Genomic DNA, 12,677 nt, shown 5'->3' on the forward strand with positions numbered 1-12,677 from the left:
ATTGTTGAATAATTTACTTGATATTACCTACGCGTTATTTGTGCTCACAAATACTTCGGAAAGACGAATTCTAGACTGAAATATTGTTTTAAATCCGTGATTTAAATTTAAATAGTAGCCGACTCTACTTAGTCTTTTTCTACTTTAACGTGCATGTACATACTCGTACATACATGTGACTACTCAGAATAAATAGCATAATAAAGATAAATCAGAAGAATAATTTGGAATAAAGCTAAAATAAAGTACCTATTTAATTATGAAGATATAATATAAATTTTATCATAATTAGAACAAAAAAATAAAATATTATGAATGAACAAAGGGAAGGGATTAGCTATGCGGTTAGCGTATTGGATTCCCACGTGGAGGTTCCGGGTTCGAATCCAGCTGCAGACCCTTAGATTTTCTCTTTCTAAGAGCTTCTTACAGCTCACTGTCCGGGTGATGGACAGTAATGTCTGTAACGAGAGAACACTGTCCGGAGGCCGGCAGTGCACTGAAAAAAGCTCCGGGCGCCAATAACCTTAGATGTTGAAGCGATTTAAATCATAAAAAAAAGAAAAAGAAAATGAATGAACTGGCCAGCATAAGGGTCTGTGAAACATCTAATAAATTCAAAAAAATATTAATGAAAATTAATGCAGTAGAATTACTTAAATATTAATGAAGTATTAATGAAATGTTGGGTACTTGCTGATTTGTGTACCTTTTGGCGTTTAATCAACCCTTATACTTAACATTTTAAACTGTAAGTTTTTGTTAAAGAGATTTTTGTACCTTTTGGATAGATTTTCCTTTTTGTATGTTCTTCAAAGATACATATCTGCTTTACAGATTTTATTAAAATTGGGAATAATAAATTTTAATTGTATCATTATAACCTGAAAAGGTGTTAAGTCGGAGTTACTACCACTGGAGAGATCTTTTTAAAGAATGATTATAGTTGCAGTCCCCAAACCATCCTCAATAACAATTTTTTTGAGAAAGCATTTTGAATAAAATAGGAAGGTATTTGTACGTAAATAGCAAAATTAAACTGCGATTTCAGTTCTTCCCTTTAAGAGAAGTAAGAAAAATAAACTGCGATTACAGTACTTCTCCCTAAAAGGCAAAGAGGCAAAGATTTTGAATCGAACGACAATTCATTCATGTAAATCGGTTCACTCATTGATAATTTTAACGATTGCAGTACTTCCTCTTAGTACGTGTAAGAGCATGATGGCACTTCACAGCCACGTAGAGGAGCTTTGATCACTTCTTCATGCTAAATTTTATCAAAATCGGACTAAGCGTTATAGAAATATTGGTAATAATAGTTTTAGAAAGGGCCTTACCTGGGTGGAGCAAACTCCCCTCCTTATGAGGCACAGCGTCGAGACTTTTAAAGAGCAAATCTGTACAAAATTTCGATTCGAATGACACTTCATTCATGAAAATCGGTTCACGTTTCGATAATTTGAAACAATTGCTATACTTCCCCTTAACAAGTGTAAGAGCAGATCGTCGTTTTAATGTTACGTAGGGGAGCCCTAACCCTGTCATCCTACCAAATTTTATCAAAATCGGGCTATGATTTACAGAGTAATTAATGATAATAATTTTGGAGGGGGCCTTACATAAAAGGGGCTAACTCCTCTCCCATTCCATGTACAGCGTCGAGACCCCCAAAAGGCACATCTACATAAAATTCCGAATCGAATGATACCTCATTCATGAAAATCGGTTCACGCGTTTAGGCGCTACGTTGTTTACAAAAAAGGTAACAACAACAACAAGAAGAACAAGAACAAGAACAATTTTTGAAAATGCCGTTTTTGCTCATTTTCAGCATCTTTTTTCTCAAAATCTATCAAATCTAGGTTGTTGCAAAAAAATTACAGTCATAAAGGAGGATTTGCCCTATATTATGAAGAAAATTTGGGAATTTTATCTTTTATAGAAAAAGAGAAAAAAATTGTCAAAGTTGGGTGTTTTTCAACGTTACGCTTTTTCGTGCAGTTTTTGATGATCAACCCTTATACAACTGTCCTACCGGACAGTTTTAATAAAATAAACCCGGTATTATAAACGATAAAATAAACCCGGTATTAGGTTTTGTTGAACATTATTTTTGGCGCGTAGAATATCAGGAAAGAGGGGCGCCGCATTACCACATGTTATTGTGGATTCGGGATAGTCCGGAAATTAATAACGACTCTTTAAAAAACGTTGCCGATTTTATTAACACATACATTTGTGCTCGGTTGCCGGATCCTTTAGAGTCACCTGTCTTACACTCGTATGTTCGGAAATATCAAATGCATAAATGCAACTCATACAGTGCGGGAGTATTTATCGGGCTGAGCAAACCAGTTTGTGAACTAGAGATGTGAAGAGTACATGGCAAATGATCAGAAATAGTAATGTTGTCGGATACAACCATATTAGTGATTAATGGTAAACCTAATATATTACTCCAAATCAAATCTATGACACTATTACCTGAATTACCCAAATATGTGAATCCCCCTTCCTTATCACCATTACTTCTTCCGTTTATTAAAAATAGATTATACTTTTCCATTAAAGAAACCAATTTTATGCCCTTATTGCTCACCATACTATCCATTGATGATCTATGCGGATGAAGAAAAGTGTTTTCAAATATTTCCGAAAAGCCGTTATTCATGTTAGCGATTCGACAATTGAAGTCACCTCCGATATTTAAACTACAATCTATATAGTTGAGCCAAATAGTGTATAATAGTGAATCTAATTTTGAAAGTACCTGATCAATATCGATATTAGGCTGAAAGTAAACATTTCCAACAATTACTTTAGTGTTTTTAAAATGAATTAAAATAAATACCCAGTTGTTTGTGACACTAATACAATCATATTTATAGCCCTTTTTAATTAGCACAGCCAAACCACCACTCGGCCGGCCTACCCTATGTTTCCTTACTGCAAAACTAAATAAGTGATCGTAGTGAGATTGTAAAAAGCAGCCTAGGTATTTTGAATCGTCTGAGAGCCAGGTCTCAGTTAAACAAACAATATCAAAGCTCCTAATAAACTTTGTTTGAAATTTTTCTAAGCTAAATAAATTAGAGAACCCATTAATATTCCAGAAAAACATTTTGAAATTGCTATTAAAGTTATAATTATTAATATCATTAACTTTATTATTAACAATACGTTTTGAAACTTTAATTGACTTCGTACCTTGCTTCATAAGATTACCCTGACCTTGCGGTTAATAATTGTTAACATTTTGATTACTATCCGGGACCGCTACTGAAGATGTACCACATTCTAACAAATCCTTAGGTGATGTTATACCGCAGCTATGGGTTGGCCGAAGAGTTGACGGGGTGTTTACTTCTTTAAAAAAGAGCGCAGAGACGATTGCAGAGTTGAGGAAGTAGTTTTGACTTTTCTTTTCTTCACAATAGAACCACTTTTTTTACTAGCCTCAGAGGTGTCCGTTTCTATTCCACGGTCATCTCCTGAATAATCTATCTCGGACAAAACTTCCGAGTGTTTAGACAAAAACCTATGAATATCATCAACTGAGCGTATAAACATCAGTGGGGACTGGTCATTTTCTCTAGCCATAATTAAATTGTTCTTTGTCCAAATGTAATTTAATTTACATTTGTGTTGAATACTTTTCAGCTGTTTAAAAAGCCATGCATTGTGCGGCGACAAAAACTCAGAAATATATATAGGCTGAGAGGGAGCCAAATGCAGCAAATCAGTATTGAGAATATCTTTCTTGACACGTTTCAATCTAAGAAATTCCAATTTATCTAAATTCCTTATAAATTTTACTTTAATTGGACCATTTGGTAGTTTAGATTTGATGCGGTAGCAAGAATCTATTTTAAATTCATCAAAATTAAAATCTATTGCCTCACTTATTTGTTTAACGATAGCCATAACTTGCTCGTTTTCTTGGAACATTATTGATTCTTATTCCATTGTATCGCACAAATTGTTCGGTTGTATTAAGCTGTTGTTTCAGAGAAACAATTTCCCCTCTTAATTTTTTATTTTCCTTTTTCATGCCAATAATGTCATCGTTAACTTTCTTGAAATTATCATTTATTTTTTTATCGATAACATTAAAGTCTTTGCGTAAAAGAATTATTTCGTTAAACATTCCAATTGTTTAATCAAAACAGTCAGATTAGGAGAGTCTACGTTACCATTGGCTGTCCCCACTCCAGTAGCTCCGTTATCCATCCCTACCTCTTTCACCTGGCTTTGCACTAATAAAAGATTTAATAAATCTAATCTTTTTTTTTTTATTTAAACTGTTAATTATGACGTTAGTAATGATGCAGATTATAAGATTCTCACGTCAAAAGAAAGAGCACTGAAAACTGTATAAATCAGTCTAAAAAAAACTATTTAATTTACTATTTAACCGCACTTAAAACCCCAACAAATACAGAGCACAAATGCCACGACCACTCAGCACGGCGACTAGATGTGAACTCCCTGTCAACGTAAATATCGCGTTAAACAAAAAATGTATACTAAATGTCGCTTTGGATTTCCGCGTAAAGTTACCGACGAATTAATAATTAATGACATTATTTCCACAATCGCGTTTAGAGTTAAAGGTTTCGGTCCGAAACGTGTTTACGACGTGCCTAGACAGCGAAGTGAGGTACGCATTAACGATTACAACCCTGTCCTTCTATTAGCTTCCGGCGGGTTTAACGTTGACGTGCAATTTGTTAAAGACAGAGATTTGAGATTGGTAATTTACGTAACTAGTTATATATCTAAAAATGAAAAAACGGAATTAGAAGATCTATGGGCTGATATATGTAAAGATTCGAATAAAAAAGCGTTGTGGAGTTTAGGCTTAAAAAAATTAACGCATCGGCAGATCGGGTTATACGAAACAGTGGATCGGTTACTCGGGCATCATTTGTACGGGTAAATCGGAAGATATGAGATATATCAGCACCACGTTTCGCGAGAATAGAAAACGATGTTTAAAACCGTATAACCAATTACAAAATATGCCGGCTAATTCTACGGATATATATTTGAAGTCATGGCTAGACGATTACTATCCGAATCGACCCGACGATCTTGAAAATTTAAACTTGTACGATTTCTCTCGTTAATACCATCTTTTCCGCGATCAATTAGAAGCCGAAAACCGAATAAATTTAAAAAATGTTATTTTAAGAAAGCGCGGCAAACCTTACGTAATACAACACCCCATTTACAGAACTTTAAATACCGAGCAAGATCGCAATAATTATTATCATTCCCTTTTGCTACTTTTTAAACCGTGGCGAAATGAATCGGATATTCTAAAGGTTTTCGGACCAGGAAGCGTTTGATCATTATTCCGCGGAATTAAAAGAGGCCATGACTTACCACGATAAATTAATTATGATTGAAGAAGGAATCAAGGAACTTCACAGAAAAATTGTAGAATTCAAAGAAGAGAATTTCATAAATTTAGATGAGGATAATATTATCCGAGAAGTGCAGGATGTAGAGTGGCGATGTTAGAAGTTTGCGCGGCGATGTCTACCAACAATACTGACCGCGATAATAATGTATTTAACCTAAATGAAGATCAAAGCCGGATTTTTAATAAAATAACTAAAAGTCTTATCGACCAAAGTCATAATAAGTGCAGCAGTCAAATTAAATTATTCGTTTCTGGTGTAGGCGGTACGGGTAAATCGTATCTTTTAAAAGCGTTAAAAGTTTGGATTAATAATAAATTTCCGCCTAAGAAAGACACTGTTTCAGTGGCTATAACGGCTCCGACCGGCCTGGCTGCATATAATGTAAATGGCGTCACCATTTACCGGTTTTTATCGCTCCCGGTTGAGCACCAACAAACCGCCGAATATAATAAATTAAACGTTGAAAGTTGTCGGGCGATTAGGCGCGTTCTTAAAGACATGAAATTGTTGATAATAGATGAAATTAGTTTAGTTTCGAGTCTCGTTTTCGCTTATATTCATCTACGGTTGACGGAAATTGCCAAAAATAATGAACCTTTTGGTAACTTTAATATTTTACTTTTCGGTGATTTGTTACAATTGCAGCCAGTTAAAGGTAATCAAGTTTTTAAACAGTTAACCCGCATCGAATGTAAATCCAAACTCGGATCTATCGGTTCAGTTGATCTTTGGTCGATGTTCGAATATGACGAATTAAAAATTAACGTAAGACAAAAAAATAATAAAAGCGGTTTTATAAATACCATACTCAACATTCGGTCGGGTAATATTTGCGAAGAAGACATTTCACTATTCAACTCACGTCTGCTACCAAATAACGATTTAAATAATGTAATTCAAAGCTATAAAGAATTAGTCGATTCCGGTAAAAATCCGTTATGTCTCTTCGCGACTAAAGCTCAGTGCGTAACTTTTAATAAACTTAATTCTGATAAATTCGCGAAACAAATACTGACAATAGATAGTATCGATGAAATTGATTATAATTTTAAACTCTCGAATAAAAAAATAAAAGATTTGAACTTGTTAATTTCTAAAATTTCGGAAGACGTCTCCCTCACAGCTAATTTATCTAAAACTATAAATTTATTTGTTGGCGCGAAAATAATGATTAAAAGAAATATCGATATTGCTAACGGAATTGTAAACGGAACAATTGGTGTAGTTGAACGGTTTGTTTATAAAGGAAATTTCGTTGATTCTTTAATTGTCGTCGTAAATAATAAACCTTTTCCTTTAGAAAGGGTACAAGCGCGATTTCTGTTGTTGAAAAATATTTACGTGCATAGGAAACAATTTCCGGTGACTCTTTCGTACGCGGTAACTATCCACAAATCTCAAGGCTTAACCTTAGATTGTTTGTTCACGAGTTTAGGTAAAGAAGTGTTTGCACCAGGCATGCACTATGTAGCTCTCTCGCGGGTCTCTAATTTAAACGGGTTGTATTTAATAGATTTCGATTCGTCAAAAATAAAAGTAGACACGGACGCGATAAATGAATACGGTCGATTGAATAAAATGATACAATCACCATGTTTGTAAACTGCGAATAATAATATTTGCGTTTTCCCCACCATCAAGTTAACAAAAAAAAAATCCCTTCCTCAATCATATGATAATCGCGAAATTTGTTCTAAAACGGAAATATTTGGCTTAACAAATTCTGACGGTGTTTCATGTTACGCGAATGTTGTTGCACAGTGTTTAATTAATATTGATCGCGTTAAATTTAACCTAAAAAAAAATCTCTCCAATTATATAAAAATAAGATTTCCGGATCCAAAAACTCGTGATAATTACAAAACAGTGAGCGTAACTTTCGAAATATTTAATATTTTAACAACCGGAATAACTCTTGGTATAAACGAATCAAATACTAAACGACTCCGTGAATTAATTGCTCACGATAGCGACATAAACTTCAACGCTAATATTCAGCAAGACGCGCAAGAATTTCTATCGTTCGTAATAAACGTTTTAAAAACAGAAAATTATATTCCGAGCAAGTTATTTGATTGCACATTTAAATTCGTAAGAAAATGTAATAATTATTGGGATGATGTTCCCATTAATCCTGAGGTAATGTACTTTGTAGAATTCGGGGTCGTCCAAAATAACGAGCGGGTTAGTTTTCTAACATTATTGGACTATAAATTATCGGATATCACGTGTTCAGAATGCGGGGAAAATAAAATTTATATTAAAAGTAAATTAAATTCGGTATCGGATTATCTAATAGTTATACTAAAGCGTTATCAAGAAAATCGTGTTTTAAATGAAATTCACTCTTTCGATGAAAATAATGTTAAAATTGACGGTTTTAATTTCACATTGGCCTCCGTGATTTACCATTACGGTTCGGGCCTTAATTCTGGCCACTATGTTTGCGCGATTAAATGTCACAATAATTCGTGGACTTTGTTAAATGACGACATAATTAATTATAATTTTAAATTTAATCCGGGATTAAAAGACGCGTACATTTTATTTTTAAAAACAAAAACAATGTAAAACCAAAAACGAAACCGATATATTTTAAATTTAAACTCTTAAATTTCGGGGGAGTCTGGTACGTGTACGTGTACAGTTAACATCGTCTCTTAAATTTTTGTGTTTTTGAGTGGGAAAACAGTGGCCGATATTGGTGGAACTTGGTGTACATTATAATTAGTGCTAAATCTTAGTAAGTGAAAAATTTAAAGATTTTCTGTTTCATGGTTTTGGAGAAAAACAAAAGAGAAGATTTTGTTTGAATTATAACAATATTGGATAAGTTTCTTATCTATGTGTTGTTTTGTTTATTGATATTTTTAGTGTTTCTTTGTGGACTCTGAGACCTGCCTTGAGACAAGTTTATTTTTACTTGCTCTACTTCAATTTATTAAAATATAAAAATGGCATTTTCGAATGAAGATATAATGAATGAAATAAAAAAAAAATCTTAATGAGGCTAAAGAAATAAAAACCACTCTAGAGAAAGCATTAACAGTGATGGAGGACATGATGGGTCAATTTACTGAACTAAAAATAAAATGTGAAAACTTGGAAGAAAAAAATACACGCTTGTCGGAACAAGTGAAGTATCTAAATAGTCAGGTACGTAAAAATAATTTCGTAATTTACAATGTGCCTAAAACTGAAAACGAAGACATTGTAGAAAAAGTTAAAGAGATCTGTTTAGAAGCCGAAATAACTGTTACTGATCAAGAGATCAATAATTGTTTTAGAATTGGGAAAGGAGCTGATCCTCGACCTGTGCTGGTTTCCTTGAGCAGTAATTTACTGAAGAGGAAAATATTTAGCAAGAGAGAATACTTGCCGCAGAAACACTATCGACTGAATCACGACCGGACACTGGAGGAGCGTGAGGAGGGAAGGAGGATTTTTGCCTGTTTAAGCAAATTAAAAAGTCTTGATAGCTCTGTAATGTATAGGAATAGAACTTTTAAATTTAGAGGTGACTTTTATACTCTCAAAGAGGTTGAAGAACTGATTAAGGGCGGGAGCCTGGACACTGCTGCTACGGCGGAGCAAATGAAGAAAAGACTAAAATTAGACAGCGTGAAAGAGAGGCTTGGTCCTTTTCGATTTCGTCCCTCATCACCCTCACCCTCATCTGTCAAGTCGTTTCCCGGCTGAAAGGCGTCCTGGGGGTAGCACTTCCGAATTCGATCTATTTTCACCTAGTAATGACCATGACAACCAGTATTCCAGAGTTCAGAGTTTTAGAACTGATTCTTTGGATATTTCAGAACCAACTCTTCTATCTACTGAAAATTTTAAGAAAGCTAAAGGTACTGAGAATATTAAATTTAAATTTAGTATAGCATTTTGTAATATTAGTGGTTTTAAAAGTCTATTTAAATTGATGAATGATGAAATAAATCTATTTAATAATAATCTGGTAATCTGTTTAGCTGAAACTTGGCTATTAAATAACCAGTTTCAACTTCCGTTCTTTTTTTCTGATTATATTCCATTCGTTAGTTTAGCTGTTAAAACTAATGTGCGAGGGCGAGCGAGTGGAGGCTTGTTAACACTAGTCAAGAAACAGTTTGAACATCATACTGAAGTTATAGATAGGAAGGATTATTGGTTGTTTATAGGAATATTAATAGAACATACATTTATTATAATTGGTAATATATACTTGCCTCCTTTATGTGATATAGAATTACAGCTTGAATTATTGAATAACACAATTATTAAAATTAAATCTAAATATCCTAATAGTAATATGGTCTTGTTAGGGGATTTTAACTGCCGAATTGGCAATTTGAATAGTTTTGATGATGATATTTTTGAAAATTTTCAACTTATTGGCGCGAGAACATCTTCAGATATTGTAATTAACAGAAGAGGTAAATTATTATCTGAAACAATGGAGACCCTAGGATTCTATTTATGTAACGGCCGTTCGTTGTCAGATAGTCCGGGGAAATTTACAAATATAACTGCTAGAGGTAAAAGTACCATTGATTTGGTTTGGATTAATGAAAATATGTTTAATTTGTTTTGTGATTTGTCTGTTGATTTAATTTCAGAATCTTATGACCACCTATTATGTACCTGTATTATAGAAATACCGCATTTAATTCAATTTAATAAGATAAATAGATCTTGTGTTAAAGAAAAACATTCATCATCATCATCATCATGGGCGCTACAACTCATTGCTGAGTCCTGGCCTCCTCAATCAGTCTCGTCCATGTTTGTCTCTCTTGTGCAGCCGTCCTCCAATTAGCTACCCGCAAAATGGCTCGACAATCTTCACTAACGCAGTCTTCCCATCGTAGCCTGGGCCTGCCTACCCGCCTAACTCTATCAGGTCGCGCCAGCATCAACTTCTTAGGCAGTTCATCATTGTTCATTCTGGCCACGTGTCCTGCCCATCTAAGCCGACCCAACTTGATCCATTTAACAATATCTATCTCCTTGTAGAGGGTGGCTAACTCTGCGTTCGTCCGCCTTCTCCATTCGCCATCGTCGGAACGAACTGGTCCGTAGATGCGTCGGAGAATTTTGCGCTCGAACACTAACAATTTGTTCTCATCCGCTCTGGTGAGACACCATGCTTCTGAGCAGTAGGTAAGGACGGGACGGATTATAGTTTTGTAGAGTAGGCATTTAGTCTTCCTGGAAGCAAAGCGGGTACCTAACTGCCGTTTTAGGCCGAAATAGCACTTATTCGCTGCTACGATCCTACTTGCTATTTCTGCAGAAATATCGTTCTTAGAATTCACCTGGGATCCTAGATAAACGAAGCTATGAACTGTTTCAAACTTGTAATGGCCCATGGAGATCGGAGTCTGTGGCCTTGTATCTGAATCCATAACCAAGTACTTTGTCTTGCCCTCGTTAATATTAAGACCCATAATTCGGGCAGAGCGTTCGAGAGCAAGAAATGCTTCTTCTACTGCTCGATAAGACCTTCCGATAATGTCCACATCGTCGGCATACGCTAGAACTTGGACTGATTTATTAAACACCGAGCCTCCAACCTGGATACCAGAGTCCCTTATGACTTTTTCTAGTGCTATGTTAAACAAGCATGCTAGCGCATCACCTTGCCTCACTCCCCTTCTTGTCGAGAATTCTTCCGAAATACCAGCTTGAACTCTCACTGCGCAGCTAATTTCAGTCATACTAAGTTTGACCAGGCGAATCAATTTGTTCGGCACATTAAGCTCTTTCATTGCCTTGTACAGCTCTTCTCTGTAGATGCTGTCGTAAGCTGCTTTGAAATCGACGAACAAGTGATGAGTTGGTAGCTTATATTCCCATCCTTTCTCGAGGATCATTCTCAAAGAGAACACCTGATCTGTGGTCGATTTTCCTGGTCGGAAGCCGCACTGGTAGCCACCAATTTCTCTTTCAACATACGGGAGAAGGCGTTGGAATAAAACCAGTGAGAAAATTTTGTAGGCACAAGAGAGGAGGGAAATTCCTCTAAAATTTTCACATACCATTTGGTCGCCTTTTTTGTGGATAGGGCAGATGACAGTTTTAGTCCATGATGTAGGAAGCATTTCTTCTGTCCAAATGGAAAGAATTAATTCATGCAGTACTTTTTTGAGGTTATCTCCACCATACTTGAAAAATTCGGCAGGAAGATCATCTTGTCCAGGGGCCTTATTGTTTTTAAGCCTTTCAATGGCGCTGATTATTTCATCATCATCAGGGGGCTCAAGTTCATCATCGTCAGAGCGGTACATTACTTGATTATTAAGTAATTACTTGATTAAGAAAAACATTCACTAGTGAAAACTATTAGATGGGATTACGATAAGGTATTTTCTTTTCAAAATAGTTTGAAACAATCACAAAGAATTTATTTCAATGATAGTGACACTAGTAATCTGTATATTAATTTTATTGAGGCTTTGGAACAGGCGCTCGCTGGTTCGGCAATGTTGTTTTATGGGAAGCAGAACAGTCGTCTACAATATTTGGCCAAGAATGATTGGTATGATCATGAATGTAGAAAGCAAAAAACTATTCTTCGGCGCAAATATAGACTTTTCTTAAAACATAAACATCCTAAACTCCTTGAAAATTATATTGTTCAAAGATCTTCATATAGAAATTTAATCAATCAGAAGAAAAAAGAAAATCATATTCTATTTTTAGAAAATATTCGAAATGTTAAAAATAGCTCCCAGTTTTGGAAAGTTATAAAATCAGTCAAGGGTTACAAACCGACAATTAATGAGATAGGTTTAGATAATTGGTCTGTTTATTACAAAAAACTTTTCGGTGAGAAATTGTTATCGGATACATTATTTTTTTCAGTAGCCGATCCTTATTTGGATGATCCTATAACCTTGGACGAATTACAATTCGCAATTAGAGTTGCAAGAAAAAACAAAACTCCAGGATTTGACAATATTTCCTTTGAAATTTACAAGAGCCTCCCTGCTGAATGGGAACATTATTTGTTAAATTTATACAACACTATTCTAGTTCAAGAAACCGTTCCTAAAGCTTGGTCTAAATCTAAATTAAGCTTGATCTACAAGAAAGGGGACAAAAAGGATTTTGATAATTACCGGGGAATAGCTATTTTGAATAATATAACAAAGCTTTTTACTAGCATTCTGGCTCGTAGGCTTCTAAGTTGGGCTGAATTCTGGGGCTTTCTGCCGGAAGAACAAGCTGGCTTTCGTGAGGGAAGGGGTTGTCTTGACC

General features: G+C 35.0%; 2 protein-coding genes and 1 long non-coding RNA gene across 3 annotated transcripts in view; 2 read left to right on the forward strand and 1 right to left on the reverse strand.

Annotated features, from left to right (window-relative positions):
* Positions 1-12,677, forward strand: part of LOC141455265 (adenylate kinase 9-like) — a 569,192-nt gene that overhangs the window by 76,301 nt on the left and 480,214 nt on the right. The window lies entirely within an intron of this gene.
* Positions 1-12,677, reverse strand: part of LOC141455271 (uncharacterized) — a 237,783-nt gene that overhangs the window by 36,850 nt on the left and 188,256 nt on the right. The window lies entirely within an intron of this gene.
* LOC141455268 (uncharacterized) lies at positions 8,070-8,954 on the forward strand. Its single transcript, XR_012459179.1, has 2 exons — positions 8,070-8,585; positions 8,717-8,954. It is a non-coding gene; the product is annotated as an uncharacterized lncRNA (long non-coding RNA).

Source organism: Rhodnius prolixus, unplaced genomic scaffold (genome assembly GCF_049639745.1).
Source record: "Rhodnius prolixus isolate KJV_2025 unplaced genomic scaffold, Rpr scaffold_39, whole genome shotgun sequence".
Classification (NCBI taxonomy): domain Eukaryota; kingdom Metazoa; phylum Arthropoda; class Insecta; order Hemiptera; family Reduviidae; genus Rhodnius; species Rhodnius prolixus.